This window comes from Erythrolamprus reginae, chromosome 3, assembly GCF_031021105.1.
Source record: "Erythrolamprus reginae isolate rEryReg1 chromosome 3, rEryReg1.hap1, whole genome shotgun sequence".
Classification (NCBI taxonomy): Eukaryota; Metazoa; Chordata; class Lepidosauria; order Squamata; family Dipsadidae; genus Erythrolamprus; species Erythrolamprus reginae.
The window spans coordinates 50,359,020-50,380,719 of record NC_091952.1 but is presented as its reverse complement, the minus strand read 5'-3'; the positions used below and the strand labels follow the sequence as shown (position 1 = coordinate 50,380,719).

Sequence of the window (21,700 nt, the reverse complement as noted above, 5' to 3'; positions counted from 1 at the left end):
TAGCTGCTTCCGTTGGGAATTCTCCCTATGCACCATAATAAAGCACGGCTTGGATTGCATTACAAATTCGGGGGAGGAGGGTGAGAGTGAAGTGAAATATTCATTTGACTAATGTAGTATCTTTGGACAAAACTATTGATGCCAGGCATAAACGAGCTGAAAGATGTGGTCGGTTTTATGAAGAATGTTGAGGCTAGCTAGTGAAAACCACAACGCTGGTTTGGAACATCACTGACCCGCAGACCGATGGTGTTGTACTTTGTGCCCTCAAGTCAGCATTGACCCTTAAGGGGCGTACATAAGTGCACTGGTGTGCCTTTCGTCCCCTGTCCAATTATCTTTCCTTTCTTTCACCTAACATATATATTCTCTTCCTTTCATATATCCTCTACTCTAAGTTCACTTTTACTCTCATATATATTACCACATGTCTATTTTTCTTCCTATGTATTTGTGTATTGGATAAATAAATAAATAAATAAATAAATAAATAAATAAATAAATAAATGAATGAATGAATGAATGAATGAATAAATAAAACAAACAAACAAACAAACAAACAAACACATAGATTTTTCTCTACAGCAAACTGTCCCTACTGTTGTGAGTGATCCTTGACCAACTGTGGCAATTATAGATTCTGAGGAGGATGAGCCAGGCCCATCTTGGTACACTAGGCCAGTGTTCCCCAACCTTGGCAACTTGAAGATATTTGGACTTCAACTCCCAGAATTCCCCAGCCAGCATCCGCTGGCTGGGGAATTCTGGGAGTCGAAGTCCAAATATCTTCAAGTTGCCAAGGTTGGGAAACACTGCACTAGGCCAACTGAAGCACAGAATGAGTGTGAGGGAGAAACAGATGAACCTGGATGAACCTGAAAGACCACCAGATGTGGCAGATATGCCAATGACAATAGGGTCTAACTTAGAGGAGGAGGAGCGGTGCAGAAGCAAAAAAAATGCCAAAAATCAGCAAAATCTCTCATGCACGAGTGTCCTCACATGAGATTTGGCTTCCTGCACATGTGCAGAAGCCAAATCTAACGCGGACGTGTGGCCATGCCCGCCAGTCACCACTTTTGCTACTATTGCAATGGCATCAAACGCACCAGTAGAATCCCAATACTGCATAAGACCCAGTTATTTGTGTTATAACAAACTAACACAGCTACCCCTCTAGAATACACAATTCACAATCTATTTATTTGTTTGTTTGTAAGTAATATTATTATAATATTATAGTAAACTACTCAAGACTCAAGTATACTGCCAGGCATGGGGGAGTTGAGACACCTTTCCCCCAGGCTTTTTTATACTTTGTTTTATGTTTGGTATGAATGTGCTGTTTGGTTTTGTTTTGTTTTTTTAAATAATGATAGGGTTTTATATGTTTTTTTAATATTAGATTTGTTCCACTACTATAGTGTTTTTATTACTGTTGTGAGCTGCCCCGAGTCTTCGGAGAGGGGCGGCATACAAATCAAATCAAATCAAATCAAATCAAATCAAATCAAATCATACAATATTCCTATAATACAATATTCAATATCTTTGTAGCCAGGCATGGGGAAACTGATATATCCCCCAACTATCTTGATTTGTGTATGGTTTGAATGGATTGTGCGATTATTTTACTATAAGGGTTTTTTAATTGTTTTTTAAATATTGGATTTGTAGACTGTTTATTATTGTTGTGAGCCACTCCGAGTCTTCGGAGAGGGGCAGCATACAAATCTAATAAATTATTATTATTATTATTATTATTATTATTATTATTATTATTATATTCTAACAAATTTCTGCTCTTGGGATAATGGAGAAAAAAAACATAGGAAGGGGGGAAAACAGATAACAAAAACTACTGGAGCAAAAGTAAATAAAAACTGAGATCTAATTGTGCCTGTCCATTGAGAAGAACATCAAAAACACCAGCAGAGCAGTTCTTTCTTCTGTATTGCCTCAAGTCTGATTGGAGGCTCCTATGAAGGCAAAGATAAATGGTAGCAGAATTGGGACAAAACCTTCATTATCGCTATTTCATTCAGTCTGCATGCAGAGGAGTGGACTGCATTTAAATAGCAACCTAGGAAAAGAGAGAAGTGAGCTGAACTCTACTCTCATGGCTAAGGGCATCTACACACGGTTGTTTGCATTGCTCTCGGAGTACTTTCATTACCGTGTGATCCTAGGATATTGCTTCTGGCAGTTGAACTGATACATTTTCCAGATCAGCTGTGCTTCAACAGGAACGCATTGGATCGGGTCTTCAATGAAAGGGCTGAAGTACTGTGCGCTTAGAAACAGATTTTTCCCCATTAATGGGGAAACAGCTTTCAGACTCCCCTGCACCCTCAGGGATCAAGGCACTCCATGTTATAATTTCTCTGCTGTTTTAATAACTGCCCAAAGGAATTACTCCTTGGAGGCTCTGCAGCCCCCTTGATTGCCAACGCTCAGATGTTTTAAATACTAAATAAAACAAACCATAGATAGAGAGATGCTTTAGTTGGGTGCTGAGTTTGTGAACTTTTATTGTCACCTTATTTCTTAAGTCATGTTCTCTGTGTGTCACGGCTGGTGGCAAAGAGGACAACTGCAAATTAACTTGACTCTTTTGGAGGAATTGGGGAGCGAAACTAGAGGCAGTGTGGTAGGGATCTAAGCATCTTCAGTTATTTTTCACCCAGGAAAATCTCTGAGATTATAAATCCCCTCTCCCCTTCCACCAGTACCCCTATTTAGAAGAAAACAATTTTAAAGCAGAATTGTAGGGAAGAAAGTGTCAGCCATTGCCCGCAAAATAACAATACCATTTAAACAGTTTCAAGAGGGGATTATGGGAACAAAACACTAAACGTGTTTTGTTCCCATATCAAACGATGACACCAAACTAGCAGGAATAGCCAATGCAGTGGGGTAGTGAAAATGGAGCTCCACCCCAGAATACCCAATTTGTACTGAAAGATGTTGAAAGAAAATGCAGGGCGTCCTGCATAAGCCCTGCATTTTCTACAGTGTGGTGGTAAAAGTTTTGGTAGCCCTTCACTGCACCCATCCCTTCATGCATCCAATCATGATCTACTTTATAAGTAAAAATTGTTTGAAATAGTTTTCAATAATGTCCCTCTAAAAACTTTCCCCAAAAACTATATACTGTATTATGATTACCATTCAGTCTTTTCACATTAAAGTCCCTGGGTATTATTTATGTACAATCAATATAATCCAGGTTTATCTCTGCTGTTTCACATAGCACCAGTGGTGGGTTGCTACTCCTTCGACCAGGATTGGGCGAGCCTGTAGCAGTGGCAATGGGAGGCTCTGCCCACCCTCCCGGGTGTCATGCGCACTCCCATTCCCAAACCGGTAGCAAGGGTAAGTGAAATGCACCACTGCGTAGCAGCATTCTTATTGCTACTTAAGAAATTTACCTGCCATCTTTCAGTAAAATTTAGAGGTTCCTGTGCATTAGTTACAAAACTAGTAGCAGTTTTCTGTGGAAAAAACACCCTCCAAAAATGCAGAACAAATTTTGCTTTGCAGTGCACATCCCAGAGGGTAGTTTAATATGGGAGACACATTACTGCAACTGCTAAAACAACCTCAAGCAAAGCATTTTAAACAGTTCTATTTTAGTACCAAAAGGAAGCTTCAGCTTTAAAAATTAGGAAAATGGGTTATTAACATAAATTTCACCCTTTTTAAAATAATCATAGAAAGGTTTGATAAGAAAGTTTTAACATACACATGTATGGAAATTATTTTGCTCTTTATGTAAATAGTCCAGAATACAGAGCATGTAATGTAACAGAAAATGCAGGATAAGCAATGCAGGAAAATAAGGCTCTATTGATGTCATATTTGGTGACCTAGTACAGTGATTTTCAACCTTCTTTGAGCCGCGGCACATTTTTTACATTTACAAAACCCTGAGGCACATTGAGCGGGGCAGGGGTGACTAAAAAAAGTTTGGACAAAAAAATTTTCTCTCTCTTCCTCCCTTTCGCTCTATTTCTCTCTCCCTCTTTCTCTCCCTTCCTTCCTCTATCTTTCTCTCTCCATCCCTCTTTCTTTCTCTTCCTTCCTTCCTCTCTTTTTTGCTCTTTCTCTCTCCCTCCCTACCTCCCTCTATGTCTTTCTCTTTCTCTCCTTCCCTCCCTCTCTTTCTCTCTCTCTCTTGCTTTCTCTCTCTCTCTCATTCTCTCTCTCTTGCTTTCTTTCTCTTGTTCTCTTTCTATCTTGTTTTCTTTCTCTCTTGCTCTTTCTTTCACTTTCTTTCTCTCTCTCTCTTGCTTTCTTTTTATTTATTTCTCTCTCTCTTGCTTTCTTTCTCTCTCTGAGCTTCACGGCACACCTGACCATGTCTCACGGCACACTAGTGTGCCATGGCACACTGGTTGAAAAATACTGACCTAGTAGATGTTACTTCCTATCAAGTAACATTCTAAGCAGCTTAACTATACCTTATATCAGGGGTCTCCAACCTTGGCAACTTTAAGATTTGTGGATTTCAACTCCCAGAATTCTAGGAGTTGGAGTCCACAAGTCTTAAAGTTGCCATTGCCAAGGTTGGAGACCCCTGCTTTATACAAGGATTAAAAATGCAAAGCCCTAATTTAACATTAAATGTTCGGATGCTATATCCAAATGTGGCTCCCTAATTTATCACCATCCTAACAAGTCTGATTCGGAAGTCACGGTTTTCTTTGTGCTTTTGATTTCTGGTTTGGGAGAGACAAGCAAGAAATCTTAGTTCATATGATACCATAAACAAGCTATTAAAGTAACATCCCTGGTCTGGAGCCAAGTGGAAGCAACTGACCAGTATGCACTAACATGTTGGGTTATTTAGTGTCAAAAGTCTCAGAAATGGTGGCTTGTAAACTTTTCCAACTTTTCTTTGTCATTCCACCCTGGAAACTTGATTTTTTTTAAAAAAAAAATCCTTGAGTTCTGACTACATAGAAAGGCAGAAAAACCTGGTGGGAAGATAGTTAAGAAAAAACTGAAATAATGCGATGCTCATATTGCAATGTGCTTCGGGGATTTTGAAGGCTCCAGTGAGCAAATCAAGTAAAAAGCATTTTTTCATTTTTAAACCTTAGATTAACACTGTGAAAACTTTTCCATAATTCAGATATGGCACCTTAACCGATCACTGCAGTTGGGTTTGATGGCCAACTCTATGATTCTGTCTACTGACAAAGTATTGACAGTCAACAAATGTCCAGGCTTCCTTCTTTGTTCTCTTGTTGAGCAGCAGAGAGGGTAAAAAAAAACCCAGTCAGGGCCCCACATTTCTTCCTGTAGTTAATCTATTATGGTGTGATCATAATTAGCCCTCCGAATTATAACTCTACAACATGAATTCAGAAAAAGAGGGGGGGGATTATAAACCCATGGCTCCTATTCTTTACCTCCAATAGATTTTTGCGTATTAAAATCACACAAATATGCCTCTCCCACACCTCGCCGGGCTCTCTTTCCTCAGCACCGCAGGAGGTTTTGCTTGTAAACAGCCATCACTTAGTAACACACTTAATCGGTTTCTGCTGGACCATTATTCATCCCAGCCTAGCCTTAAACTCTGCCCCTTTTTTCTGTAAGGCACCTCCAGAACAGAGGAAATTCCTCAGCTCTGATGTGATGTGAAACAAAACATGAGCTGCCATCCTAGGTCTCAGTCAAACTCTCTCCTCCCCAAATCCTCTTTTTCTCCCCGTGACACTTTCTAATAAAGTGGGGCTCCCCCTCTGCAAATCCACCCCCCTCTCCTTCATTCTTTTCTGGTTCAGGCATTGTAACCTGATAGGCTGGAAATGCGCTCCTTTCATCTTCCATTTCCCACATCCTGAGAGTCTGGCGAGAAGAAGCCCACCCAGAGAAAGGAATGCCAGGCATGTGGCTTCCTCTCCCTCCCCCCAATCCCCCATGTGGCTCCATTCACAAAGCAGATTAGCAATGGCAAAAGGGCCTCCATTGAGTCCTTCTCTCTCTCCCCCGCTCTCCTCACCATCCACCCCCGCCCGAACAAAAGGAAAAGGAGCAAAAAAAGCGAGAGGTTCCTAAGAAATATTAGCTATCCAGAGGATTCAACTCCCCCTTTTGGTCCTTTTTTCTTCTCCAATAAGGGGGAGGGAACAATAATTTTAAAAAACCACTACAAAACTGGTTTCCTCTCCTTTTTCTTACAAGAAGAATCCGAGTCTCGAGCATCTATTCAACTAAAGCAATAAATCTAATGATGGATTTTTGTGTCTCTAACGTTTATACTAATGGTGTGATATTAAAATCTCTGCAAAATCTGAAAAGTTCATCGAAAAGTAGATGATTAGAAAGAAATGGATGACCAAAAGAGTTTCAAGCCACAGCGATTCAGAATAAGTGGGGTCAATGTGGTTTTAGATACCGGTACCTACTTTTTTGCCAAGTTGATTCTTGTTTCTTTACTTTTCTGAATGTCTTATATGCGCCTTTATCATTCTCTCCAATCATTGGGAGCTCTCTAGCAGTAAACAAGAAAGAAAATACGGTACATATGTTCACATGTAATCCAATTCTAAGCACATGTTCTTGCAAACTTCAACATCACTTACTTTTCAGCAAACGTAGGGCTCGGCTGCAAGTTTTAATCAGGTCGTATTCACAGATGGAATAAATTAGAGTTGCAGCAAAAAGACAATACCCATCATTTATATGCATGTACTTCTTCCCTTCATTCATGATTTGGATGTGACTGTATCTGAGAATCAGATGCAGCAGGAAGTATACTACCTAAAACATTCAACAATCCTGATTGTGCACTGTTTGATTCTGGTTTAGTATTATATGAGATGCTAACCATTATGGTATCATTTCTATGTAAGCCAGGTGACTATGGCTTATTGAAAAAGCAGTGGTTTAAAAATTCTGACTTGGCCTTAGGCATGAACCATATCTAGGTCTAAGCTAAATACACTCAGGACCAAAAAAGTAAGGGCCAATTTATTTAAAAGGTTTATATAAAGAAATGTTCCAATTGCTTGGTTATGAACAATAATTTCAAGAACATCTAAAATTTTATTTACTTTTCCTGCATTAGAGGATTACCTTATAATACCAGACAGAATGCTGATATTTCATAATAGCCATTTGTCTGCTTGAATGATCTCAACATAGATTTTAGGAATAAACTAAGCAGTGCCCTAGGATTGTAGGACATTCTAACAATCAAGGAATGATACTCAATAATAATAGGTTTGGGATTAAAACCAGATAATATTTTTGTTCCCACCTTTATTAAACAATTTGTTAACTGTAATGGGGAACTCTCAACGGGGCAAAAAAAAAAATCTAAGTACTGTAGTTCTAAAGAAAGAAGCTTGTGGTGAGGGGACAGGGAGAAATGTACATGTAAGCTGAGAAAGAGACATTATACTTCCAAAGGCCCAGCAGAACAATCAAGGGATAAAGCAGTAATTAGGCCTGATTATCATGCAAGGCAACTCTGGTTAGAGTGAAATGCAGCTCAACAGAATGAAGAACTAGATGGATTGTTTCCAGTGTTAGGAACTGACCCTTTGATGTCTGTATGGAAGCTGCTTCTCAGCCAGGAGAATATACAGAAATATAAAACTTGGTTGCAAATATCATGTATTTAACTTAACACCTTACTAGCAGAGAGATGGCCATGACAGCTGGATTAGAGGAAGGGTTTTCACGTGCCCAAGACCCTAATTTTGTCTTTTTCAAAATTCTATTTGTCAGTTTCAAAAAAACAACTAAATAAATCAGCCCGGCAAAGTCAGCCTCTGTTTCAGATATGGGTCAGTTTGGAAAATCAAGAACTTAAAGACAAGGCTGGTTAGATAATCTGGACATTCTGAATGAGTGCCCTTTCTTATTTAGTTGGTTGTTTTAGAAGCATAGAAACAAAGAAGATTGACGGCAGAAAAAGACCTCATGGTCCATCTAGTCTGCTCTTATACTATTTCCTGTATTTTATCTTAGGATGGATATATGTTTATCCCAGGCATGTTTAAATTCAGTTACAGTACTGTGGATTTACCAACCACATCTGCTGGAAGTTTGTACAGTACTTGCAAATGCATACCTTTCTGCATTTGGGCCCTTGAAAAGCCTACCTTTTGTCTTTGGACTCTGGGTTCAAGTCCTGTCCTCATAGCATCACTGCAGGGGGACATAAGCAAATAAAAGCAAAAAATGTTTACATACTCCAGTACCACTGAGCAATACTCAATGAACTGGCAATAAACTAGCCTGCTACATCCTTGTTTTCCCAGATCATGCTTTATTGAGCAATTAGAACTAGGGGTAGGAATGTAATAAGGTAGATCTCTTTCGATGACCTTTCACTTTTCCACGTCTGGACTGTGTTGTCCATCCAGTGTCTGAAAGACTGCCTATGTGTTTTGAAGACAACTAAGGAGCCAGAGAAAGTCATACATGCTTTCCAGATCTGCAGGGCAATATAATGTATGCATTTAAGAGCTGTAAATTTATCAGTGCAAAAGCACCCTATCGAAAGTGCTAAAGGAAGTGTAATAGCTTATAACCATCTTTGACAGCTTCTATTGCAATTTGAGGTGGCAATGAAGGAGGGGCTTGTGAAGATATCACCTAGAAAAGTAGGTTACTCCAAAGTAGCACACACAAAAAAGGTATGAAGGTGGAATTCCTTTTGTGCACTGGAACACTCTAATAACTTTTAGAAAGGAAGCGAATGAACTGTTATTAATAGTGATGGGCGAACCCAACAGTGTTCGGGTTTGGCAAGTTCGGACAAACTTTACGCAAAATTCGGCCGAATCCGAACCGAATCCCAGCAAGAGATTCCAGGGCCGGAGCTTTGATGTCACGTATACCGGCAGATTGCTAAGGACGCCAAGGTGATCACTTCCTGGATTCCATAAACATGTTTATTTTTACGTGAAAGGACCGCCCTTTGCTTGCAGCGCCACCCTTTTTTGTAAAAATAACAATGTTTCTTTTTACGTGAAGACCTCCCTTTGAAGGAGCTGGGGAATCCTTCCCATGAAGAGATTCCGGGGGCGGAGCTTTGACGTCACCGGCAGGTTGCTAAGGACGCCAAGGTGATCCCCTCTGAGCACAGCCTTCTTCAATCTGGTGCTTTCTAGATGTGAATTAAATTATATTTTACAGTTCACTAATTTAAGAGAACTGTTATGGTCCACCAGTGGCCTGTGCAGCTGGCACCTGAGTCGGACAGTGAGGAGGCTGGAGAGGACTCGGTGCCAGAGGCAGAGATTCAGCCAGGGCCTTCAAAACCTCCAGAACCTCCCATCAGTGATGAGGAAGAAGAGGAGGAGCTTATTCTCAATGCACGGGCACGTAGAGCTGCCAAAAGACAGGAATGGTTCCTCAGGAAGAGGTCTCCTCAGGAGTAAGTCTCCGGGTTAATTGGCCACTCCCCTAGCCTATTTAAGGCATGACAACCAAGGAGCCAATTTGCAGGAAACAACTTTGTTCATATTCCTTCATGTCTTGACTCCAGAAAAGTCTGATTGGCTCTTATTGTCTGTCTTGGCATTTTTCCTGAAAATAACTTCTGGGCATTTTGCCAACCAGATTGCTCTTATCCACTAGACTGTTTACTCAGAATTGACTTGTGCTAGCTATTAATGAAGTTGAATTAACTGCCGGTGTTCAAAGAAGACTGCTTTAAGCTGTATTTGTGTTTGACAGCTACTAAGAAAGCTCACCAGTAGTCCTTAATTAGTAAACTAAGATTTGTGAAGACTTTGTGTGTGCTGCATTCTTTGTGCTCCATAGCTGGGGCAGAACAAGAACTTTCCCCTGCATTCGTCACGTTGTCATCACGTGATGTATCATGATGTTTTCCCCTTCGCAGAGCTGGGGTGGGCATGACTTGCGCAGACACATCTGACCCACAGGAGACAAAGAAAGATTTATTTTCTAGCCTAAACTTGGCTATAAACAGCAGTCTGTATTTATAGACAGGGAACCCTAAGCATGAATCTTAAAATAAGATTCAGACGAACAGAGCAACAATATTTGTTTGAGAAAGGAGATGCTTTGCCTTTTCAAAAGCCATGCTTGCTTAATGCCAGACTTGTTTTATAGTGTGCGTTGGGAACAGGCAAATATTTTTCTTCTTCTCCAGTCCTGTCAAAAGTCCCTGAACAGTGTGAAGCTGATGTAGAAAAACAAGCCTTTCCCATTTCATAGCATAGTATGTAGAAACAATGCCAACGGTCAAGTTCTGCCCAAAGAGGTCTGGCATCTCTGGGGTAGATATGACTTCCTTTTGGAATTTGCCCTCCCTTTCCTAATCTTTTGTCACTTAAAAAAATAATCTGGAGACTAGGATTGCTGCAAAATACATGTATCAGTGTGACATTTAGATTTGTTTCCTATTAAGAGGCCACTTACTACTCATCTAAATTACAGTAGTAATCAAAACACCATAGATATTCAAATACCTTCTTTTCTTTTTTGTGTTCTCTTATCAATTCCATGAACTTTATATAAATGAGAAGCTTTTGTGAATAGAAGATAAGTGTGCATGTAAATAAGCCCCTGGATATGTAAATTTGACCGAAAGAACGTCAGTGAAAGATGGAAACTGAAACTGCCATTGACATCTGCTTCTATGAAATGTCATATTTCAAATTTGCTCTGATTTGGGGACAGTCTATTTGCCAGGGCACAGACTAACTTCCCATCCATTTTCAGTGAAGTTGTGCTGTTGGGCAGCTACAAGCAATGCCTGTTTACAAAAGACTCCTATACACGTTCATCTGGAACTAATGGCTGTCCTTAGGATAATACCCAAGAGAAAATAATGCCTTGGAGTAATAGAACCTCTTCCTGTTGCAAAATCAATCTCCAACTGTCCTTCACTAAGGCAAATCCAGTGACACTCAGGAAACATTTATCTTAATTGTTTATTTATTGGACTCTCTTTGGCATGTTGACACAAATCAATGCTGACATATAGATCACAGGAAACAGTTGGAGAATTTTCTGTTGATTATATATCTGTGCAAGTCAGTTGATGCCAGTTAGTAGGACAGATTTGTCTAGCATTTGTAAATAGAAGATTGGTTCAAGGACTGTCAGGTTGCCATCCTTTTCAATTCAGTAATCATCTGTTCAGAACAAGGAACAGGCTATTTCAGTGATGGCAAACCTTTTTTTTCCTCGGATGCCGAAAGAGCATGTGCAAGTACCCACACCCATAATTCAATGCCTGGGGAGGGCAAAAAATAGCTTCCCCAGCTCTCTGGAGGCTCTCTGGAGGCTGGAAACGTCCTGTTTCCCAACTTCTGGTGAGCCCAGCCTCCAGAGGGCCTCCAGAGAGCTGGGGAAGCTATTTTTTGCCCTCCCCAGGCATTGAATTATGGGTGTGGGTACTTGCACATGCTCTTTCGGCATCCGAGGAAAAAAAAAGGTTTGCCATCACTGAAATAGCCTGTTCCTTGTTCTGAACTGATGATTACTGAATTGAAACGGATGGCAACCTGACAGTCCTTGAACCAATCTTCTATTTACAAATGCTAGACAAATCTGTCCTACTAACTGTGTTTAGCTATCCCCAGGCTCCAAAGGCTTCCCTGGAACCAGGGGAGGGTAAAAGCAACCTTGCCTATCCTCCCGGAGGCTCCCTGTAAGCCAAAAACGCTCTCCCAGAGCCTCTGTGTGAGCCAAAGATCATCTGGCCAGCACACCCATCACGTTGGAGCTGAGCAAAGGCAATGGCTCGCGTGCCAGCAGATATGGCTCCATGTGCCACCTGTGGCACCTGTGACATAGGTTCCCCATCACTGGGCTATTTAGTGTTGGTTCACATGGCAGCTTAGAGCAAGAAGATTGGACACTTTCAAAGAGTAATCTGAAGTTTACTTAAGGTAAGCAGGTCATGTGAGTTCCAGCTATCTCAAAAAACATGGGAAACACATAGCTATGACATGGCCAGTAGTGAAATACTCCTCATGACCCCTTTCCCAGGCAAAAGTCTGGAATCGAGGCAGAAAACAAAGGAAGCCAACCATCTAATCAGGCAAGTGTGCTGATAATCGGCTACTAACAGAAGAAGCCAGCAGGACAGCTCATTTAAGGATGTAAATGTTCATCAATATATACTCAAGGGAAGTCTCTGCCTTCTGACTTTTGTCTTTTGATTACAGTGATCCCTCTATTATCGCGAGGGTTCCGTTCCAAGACCCCTCACGATAATCGATTTTTCGCAATGTAGGGTTGCGGAAGTAAAAACACCATCTGCGCATGCGTGCCCTTTTTTTCTATGGCCGCGCATGCGTAGATGGTGGAGTTTGCGTTGCCTGCCGCCCACGCAAAGGGGAAACCCCGATTCGGCTCCTCGCTGCTGCTGCGCTACCGAGCAGATCAGCTGCTGGGCGGCCGAAGGAACCTTCCCTGGGTCTTCCCGGCCGCCCACGCAAAGGGGAAACCCCAGCTCCTCGCTGATGCCCGCCGCTCGCCCACCCGCCAGCAAGAGGGGGAAGACCCAGGGAAGGTTCCTTCGGCCGCCCAGCAGCTGATCTGCTCGGCGCAGCAGCAGCGAGCAGACGAAGATCGGGGTTTCCCAACCGCCCACGCAAAGGGGAAACCCCGGCTCCTCGCTGATGCCCCCGCTCGCCCGCCCGCCGCCCGCCAGCAAGAGGGGGAGAGATAGAGAAAGAGAGAGAAGGAAAGAAAGAGATGAGAGAGGGAGGAAGAGAGTGTGAGAGAGGAAGAAGCAAGATAGAGAAAGAGAGAGAGAAAGAAAGATGAGAAAGGAAGGAAGAGAGTGACGTCATCGGTGGGAAAATCGCAATATAGCGTTTCGCGAAGATCGAGATCGCGAAACTCGAGGGATCACTGTATTCCTTTTCATTCTGAGTTTGCAAAGGGGGGTTGTTCTTGCTGAATAACTTTTAACATTCAGGTTAATATACCCACTCTGATTTACACTACCTGGATATTTCAAATGGGTGATAAAAGAAAGGACCAGGAGAGGCTACTTGTGGACATGCAAAGGCCAGAATTACCTCTAGGCAAAATGAGCAACTACTGTACTTCTAGCAATGTATTTTTGAAAGCAGCAGTTATCCATTTCTATTGCAAGAGAAACCCTTGTCCCTTGTGTTGGAAGTAGTCTACAGAGAGGGGCGGCATACAAATCTAAATAATAATAATAATAATAATAATAATAAGTAGTAGTAGTAGTAGTAGTAGTAGTAGTAGTAGTAGTAGTAGTAATATTCCTCTGGGTTCACTTCCAAGTGAGGGAAAAGATAAAGGGATTCATGAAAGTTGCTTGGTTTAATGATGGACAGGAACACGTGGAGGGCCTCTGGAGGCTGGAAACAGCCTGCTTCCAAACTTCTGGTGGGCCCAGTAGGCTTATGTTTCATCCTCCCCAGGCTTCCCAGGAGCTGGGGGAAGGTAAAAATGCCCTTCCTCATCCCCCGGGAGGCTCTCTGGAAGCCAAAAATGCCATCTCAGAGCCTCTGTGTGGGCCAAAAATCAGCTGCCAGCACACACATGCATGTGGGAGCTGAGCTAGGGCAACAGCTCGTGTGCCAGCACCTGTGCCATAGGTTCGCCATCACTGTCCTAGGATATTTCATTTTTTGTAGGAGAGGGCTGGGTGCTAACTTCTTACACTTGCCATCAGTGGTAAAATCCAGTAGGTTTTAACAGGTTCTGGAGAACCGGTAGCAGAAATTTTGAGTAGCTCAGAGACAGACAGAACCCAGAGTGGGGTACGAACAGTAATGGGTTGTAGCAGATGTGGCTAGGATTGGGATTCCAGTGGCAGAAACTGAAATGCACATGTATCTCTGCACCCTTGATGCATGCACATGTGAGATTTGGCTTCTGCACATGCGCAGCAAGCAATATCTCGCACGAGGATGCTCTCATGCATGAGGTTTTGCCTATTTTTGGCAGTTTTTTTGCTTCTGCGCATTTGCGAAAGCAAAGAAATCACTGAAAATTGGCAAAATCTCACACACAAGAGTGTCCTCGAGCAAGATTTTGCTTGCGGCAGATGCACAAAGCCAAATCTCGCACCAATGAGCACGTGCACACCCGCCAGACGACTGCACGCCCACAACGATCCCAGAGGGCATACCAGTAGTGGCCGGTAAGTGGAACCCCCATCTGGGTAGGAATGGAGATTTTGCAGTATCCTTCCCCGCCACACCCACCAAGCCACGCTCACAGAACCCGTAGTAAAAAAAAATTGGATTTCACCACTGCTTGACATACATAGAGCACTGTAGCTACAAGTAGCTGTTTCCTTAGGCTACCAGCTTCAAGTATTCATGGAAAACATTGTGGTGGTTTTACTTTAGTAGGGAAAAATACTCAACTACCAACCCAGCCAGTTTATTTATCTTCAGTGGAAACTGTATACCATTTTACTGCTCTGATTAGCTGCTAAAATGTCTTAGACCAGTGATGGTGAACCTATGACACGAGTGCCACAGGTGGCGAATGGAGCCATATCTGCTAACACGTGAGCTGTTGCCATAGTTCAGCTCCAATGTGCATGTGTGTGCTGGCCAGCTGATTTTTGGCTTGCACAGAGGCTCTGGGAGGGTGTTTTTACCTGCCCCCGGCCACAGGGAAGCCTTTGGAGCCTAGGGAGGGCGAAACATGAGCCTACTGGGCCCACCAGAAGTTGGGGAACAGGCCATTTCTGACTTTCAGCGAGCCCCCAAGGGATGGGGAAAGCTGTTTTTGCCTTCCCCAAGCATTGAATTATGGGTGTGGGCACCCACACATGCATGATAGTGCACGCCCACGCTCTTTTGGCACCCAAAGAAAAAGAGGTTTGCCATCACTGGGCACACAGATCTACTTATGCTTCTCCAATGACTTAATTTTTTAATATGCATAATTTTAATGGACTTGCAAAGTGTCTACACCCAGGCAATAGATACTGCCTTAAATGTAACCCTTAGTAATTTAAAAGAAACCAGGCATGCGAGGTTGATAGAATACAATCTTCTGTGTATTCACCATGTATTACACATGGTGTAATTCATATGGCATGGATTATTATGGGGATTATATAAAAGTAGAATAATTTTTTTTAAAGGATTGGATGGATGGATGGATGGATGGATGGATGGATGGATGGATGGATGGATGGATGGATGGATCAGAGCTGCTTTCTACAAGTAATATAAAAATTCACAATTGCTAGTGATCCCAAACTTATAATGGAGAGGTTCCTATCTCAGGAAATGTACTTATTTACACAGACTTATAGAAAATATTTATAGAAAATGGAAAGAAAAAAATGAAGTCAAAGGAAGAGATTCCACTGAGTAAGGGTAATTTTCTGCCATTCTAAATTAAAATATCCAGACGGAAGTAGTATTAATCCACCAATTATCACCCCTTACCAGATTCTGTTGCTTCTTCAGTTACAAGCAGTATAGGGTCAAAGCTTAAAATGTGACCTTTGCTTAATTTGTTTGTCATGGATTGAATCTGACTTCCTGCTATTTTTTCACTAGGGACAGATGCTTATCATGAATTCAGTACTGATTGAATCAACTGTTTTGTAACTTTCTCGCATTAAACAATTGCAAATGAATCATTTGTTAGGCACTTTTTATATCATGATTGAAAAATTGTCCCTTGGAAGTTAGGGAGCATTTTGAAATGCCAAGGCTGCCAGCCAATTGTAAGAGTGCAATTTTACACTATTTGCAATAGTGTAATTTTGTTCCTTATATACAGTACCAGTTTTCCCCGATCATAAACTAAAAAAGATGATAAAACCCAGGACAACTGTTCAATGCATGAATTACTAGAATTTGCACTCTTTTTATTTCAGCCTCCTTGCCCAGGATCTTTATCAATAAATTAATAATAATAATAATAATTTATTAGATTTGTACGCCGCCCCTCTCCGCAGACTCGGGGCGGCATTGTTTTTAATTGTTTTTAATTCTGAATTTTTAATATCCCTTGCTTTGTATACTCGATATCCTCGCTGCAATTCTGTAATTTAAAGATTAACTGCATGTTTACATAAAATCATGGAGTTTGCACTCCAAATATATCGAAAGGTTTAAGTTTAAAAAAAAACAATAATGTAGAAGAAGTGTGCTTTTTCAGTACAATGTTCCCAGTGCCCTCTGGATGTTGGGGGGCAACAATTCCATCATCTTCAAGAATGATGTGTTACGAGGCAAGACATTATCAGTCTATATTTGGAATTCCATAAAACTTTAAATTGCTTATTTTCAATTTTTATTCAATTCCCCACCAATTTTACTTTACTAGCACATAATTTTATAGATGTTCCAGTGAATCAGTTTGATGACTATATTTTTGTTTACAATCAATCTGTGCGATCTTCTTGCATGAGACGGATATATATGATCTATTGTTTCTTCTGCTTCTTTGCGGAATCAGCATTCTGAATTATCTGATCATTTTTCAATTCTGGTCTTAATTGCATTAGTTCGAATAGATTGCTCCTAAACAGCCAAAATATTTATAAGTGATGCAAGTACTTTTTAATGTTCCAGTTGTAAGCCACTGGCAGATTTTATCTTTATTCTTATTCCCCTTTATCTGTTGTACAAATTGGCCACATGCTTTTTCTTGACATTGTTTACAAACAGCAGAGATAAAATACAGCATGAAATGTTTGCAGCTTGCTGAACGAATAAATGAATATAAGACCACATATTTCTGTTATTATATTTTATACAGAACATAAACCACTGTTTATTGTATTAAATAATAAAAAGGTTCATTGTCTGTCTGTCTAATCTATCGTAGCCAAAGGTATTATATCTTAATTACCCTTTTTCATTCACAAAGTTACATATAAATATATTAAGCGTCTGTTTAAGTACATGTTATATATGAGTGCACATTCTACTAGGGTTATCTGGAAAGTAAGTTTAAAGTAAGCAGAAGCCAGCAGAAGTGAATGAGCAATGCCAGTGGTAAGTAGATCATTGACTGGCGTTGTGGTGAAGGTTAGAGATGAGCGTCCTCATTCCGTTTCCCTCCAAGTGCAAAGTGTGCGCTGTAATATGCTACCTGAATGCTAAGGGCATGAACGCTGCTGCGATGGGTGCCCAAGATTTGGGTGCGATGGCTGCCCAATATTTTTCTCACGATTGCTGAGTTTTGAATTTTTTGGCTGAAGGAGAAGGGACATGGTGCCTCTGCATTGACTGACATTTGCTCTCTGGAGCATGATGATGAGCTCAAGTTTCATCTCCTGACACTATGCAGTTGAGAAAAGCCTCACCTTCAGTCTCGAAGCGGTCAAGAAATTCTCAGGCGGCACGGACTCTGTTGATTTTGTGCGCTTCAGTAAGCATCTTGGGCACCCATTGTAGCAGCGTTCATGCCTTTAGCATTCACGTAGCATATTACAGCACACACTTCGCACTTGGAGGGAAACGGAATGAGGACACTCATCTCTAAACCTTCACAACACCAATGATCTACTGACCACTGGCATTGCTTGTTCTCTCCCGCTGGCTTCCCGATACACGATAGTAATACGAACTTCCCCCGCAAACATTCCCCACAAGAGCTACATGCCTTGTAACCTTACTTTCCGTATGACCCTAGTATACTGTGTTGAGGGCAAGGAAAATATTACTTCTCTATTATGAAGCATTTCCCTTTTTTTTCTTGAAATACTTCATAGGATAATTATAGCAAATGATGTTGTAGCGCCACAATCAGTATCAGTTTCTATATTGATTGGGAAAATGGTCAGATGCCTTTTGTTTCTGCGCAGTAATGTTTGTGTAATGTGTCCCCTGTTTTTGGGACACATTAAATCCAGTCAGCCAGTTCTCAAACGAATCTCCTTACAGCAGAATGCAATTAAATTAATGAACTGGGTCAAAAGTCACCACCCACTTTCTTCAGAAACAGCTTGGAGCCTTGCCCACAGCACTTCCTGGAATTCTTTCACCAGAAAAATATTGCAAAAGTGTCATTAGATCTCCTCTTCTGGTAGGCATGCCCAAGTTGTCGTGGCTTGACAACTGGGGCCAGGGTCTGAGAGGTGTATTCCGTCCTGCTAAGTCTTGAAAGTGAGTTCAGTAATAGAGAGGCTTGTTTTTACAGCTGCTCTCTCTATTTTGTTCTTGGAACACTAGGTAGTAGAGCAATATGTGGTAATTAACTGGATTTTGATGTTTCCATAATAGGGCTGACCAGATAGAATTATTTGAATCCTATGCCAAACAGAGGCTATTTTGAGTTAAATAAAAACTCCTTGGATTTTGGGAATCAGTTAAAGGGAATAAGTTGCTCCCTTTTCTAGATACTGTATAGCTACCACTATTTATATATATATACACACATACAACCCACCTCACACCCTACTGGAATTCCTAGTAAAACACAATCTATTTAATCAGCCTTCAAAATATGTGTGGAATGGTGCAAACACCCAGTGTTTTTGTAAAGAAATAACACTGCACACCTACTCATACACACAGAGGGCTGCTGGGTTTCATCCATAGCAATTTAGATATTAGCATCTGAAATTCTATAAATGTTATTAGAATGACTCATCAGAAATCTATGCTGGTAAATTGTTTTATCTTATCTTTGGAATTCTGAAAAGCATCTCATCAGTCAACTTCTGTAAAAAGACACTCTGATCAAGAATTCTCATAGGGATTCCTCCTTTTACTGAGTAAAACTTAATCAACTAAGAGAAGCTCCTCTGCCAGATTTTCCATGATCAGATTTTCAGGAAGAGATGAAGTCATGACAGGATTAGCAGAAGAATTCCAATGAAGCTGACTTCAGCCAAACATAGCAGACTTCCCTAGTACTGATGACAAAGACATTTGTTTTATTATCAGAAACAGCCATCATGCTTTCAGATAACCTTGCATTGTACTGTATTGTTGTTGTTGTTGTGATCTGCCCTGAGTCTTCAGACAGGGGTGGCATGCAAATCTAATAAATTATTATTATTGTTGTTGTTGTTGTTGTTGCTGTTGTTATTGTTGTTGTTGTTGTTATTATTATTATTATATTATTATTATATTATTGACTGAATTGGATCCAATACAGCATTATTTGAATTTGTACAAAACAGGAGGAAAATTAAGCTTCATGCTTGTACTTAAGTTTCCCATTCCACAATATATCCATATTAGACTTTTAAAATATTTCTCTAAAAAGACTATTTTTAGATATAATTTCCCTGTCAATTCCTAATTATCTTCGAATAATATAGAGCTGAATGACTGTGAAGATGTAGTTCTCTTTTACAACATGGTAATATAGCACAATAGCTATTACAAGCTAGAAGTTCTTTGAAATCTATAAAAAATACTGAGAAGACCGCACAGGACTAAATAGACTACGGATAGTGCTGGAATTGAAATGGGAGAGAATAATGTGGTTTTTGTTTCTTTATTTATTGGATTTGTATGCCGCCCCTCTCCGCAGACTCGGGGCGGCTAACAACATCGATAAAAAACAACATGTAACAATCCAATTTAATAAAACAACTAAAAACCCTTATTATAAAAACCAAACATACCATACATAACTTGTAATGGCCTAGGGGAAGGAATATCCTAACTCCCCCATGCCTGGCGACAAAGGTGGGTCTTGAGTAATTTGCCAAAGACAAGGAGGGTGGGGGCCGTTCTAATCTCTGGGGGGGAGTTGATTCCAGAGGGCCTTTACTTTTCTTTTGGCCAAAGGCACAGCCATTTTGGATCCTAAGGCATAGTCACTCCTAATCATGAATTCTGTTTCAGATCCATTGTCAACAATGACCAAGCTTGATAACGCTATTGGATGGACCTATATGGAGCTCTTTTGTGTCAATGCTGAATTAGCATGATGGTAATTGAATTATAGAATTTCAGGATTAAAAATCTATGGAGATTCTCAATCATCCAAGGTCATGATTGTCCCAAAGGTGCTTTTCGAAAGGCAACTAGATTTTCCTGGGGGTTTTTTCCTTGAAAAAGTTTTGCTTCTCATCCAAGAAACTTTATTTGGTGTTTATTTATTTATATGGTAGATTTACATCCAGAAATATTTCAGGGAGCATAACTGCTCACTGGGATAAGCATAAAACACCAACAACCCCACCTAAATTCCTATTCAGGAACAAAATGATTTCTCCACCTCAGACAGTCATTTGTATTCAAGCAGCCAGGTACATTCTTTTGATAAATATTGGATTATCTTTGATTTTTTTTTCAAGATACAAATTTTGCAACAAACAATGATTACGAGCATGAAATCAAATAAATCATATTAGTATTCTAATCTCACATCACCTTCTATATTCACATAGTTTTTTGCAAAATGAGTTAACAAATGCAGAATTCTGTCTTTATTTTATACCCAGTTGATACATGTTTAAATACTGTTGGAAGTGAAATCCCAAAATCAATCTCTATCCCTCCCATTTTCTCTTTTCTTTACAGTGGGATGTACTCCTTATTTCTTACATGAAAATAATCTGTCAGTTTCACTAGTATTTATAGAGTTTCACTTTCAGATTACTGTAATAATTGGCTTCCAAGTAACATAAGCAGTGACACTTGTTTTTAAAACAGCTGTTCCTCTTCAACTTCATTGGAAAATGAAATCTTGCACAATAACTTTTTAAATTATCCGTGCAAACTCCCAGTATAATAAAATCAATAACATTTAAATTTACAACTTGCCTTCAATATGTGCAAGTTTTTATTTTTGTACTACAATGCCCATACTCCTCTAAGAACAAGACAAAAATTGCAAAAAAAAAAACCCCAATCCACCATTCTTACTGGCAACACTATTAGCTGATGAAAACTGTCAAGTAAAGGAACTTTGTTAAATTGCTGCAATTGCAAAATACTGTATAGTACACAAATAAATTCTAATTAAAATTAATGTAGTACACTGTGTGGAATATAGGGATTTATGACATTATTTATTCTTGCTCAAATAAAGAGTCATCACAATGTAGTTTTTGTAAATAGTTAGGAATGTTGTCATACTAGTTCTCCAAAATTAAAAACTAAGTAGTTATTACAGGAGCTTCTGTTGACAATGTGTGTTCTCCTTATCTAAGGAGTTATACCTCTCCCTTGTAACTTATAGCTAGCAGTAAATTAATATGAAAGTATTTTGGATCACATAACAAAAATCATGGCCCAATTGGATACTGATAAAGTTCATTCTATTTTTTTAAAAATGTTATGATTTAAAATTTGATTTATACCAACTGAACTAAGTGGCTATCCTGTGTACCTGAAAAATTACTAGAGCTTTCATAAACAAGATTTAGTCAGCCAACTATTTTTATAATATTCACAATATTGGTGCTGGAAGCTGAGTCTTTTGTTGACTTGGTTCCACTAGAAACCGATTGGCCACATAAGCATCTATTATTTTTATAGTGATTTCGTTCTCCTTGTTTGTTTTTTGTTTCATTATTAAATCTATTTCCCTTTAAAAACCAATCTCTGCTCTTTTTTCTACAAAGGACGACTCCAGAGGAAAACCTTGTGCGAATGGTTGACAAGATGCCTATTAATTTTGATGGATAAACAAATAGCAATCCTAGCTTGCCGAACAGGTTTTTTTTTATCCCTTACTGTGGAAAGGACTGGCGTTCGATTTAATTGCCACTTTTTTAATCGTTTTCTTAAGTTTCCTGAACGTAAAAGGGCCTTTACTCGAAAGA

The 21,700-nt window shown here is 40.1% G+C and overlaps 1 protein-coding gene across 1 annotated transcript in view; it reads left to right on the top strand.

The window, feature by feature from the left end:
• The window catches only part of FKBP5 (FKBP prolyl isomerase 5), a 1,202,894-nt gene that overhangs the window by 485,857 nt on the left and 695,337 nt on the right, over positions 1-21,700 (top strand). The gene's annotated exons all lie outside the window — the stretch shown is intronic.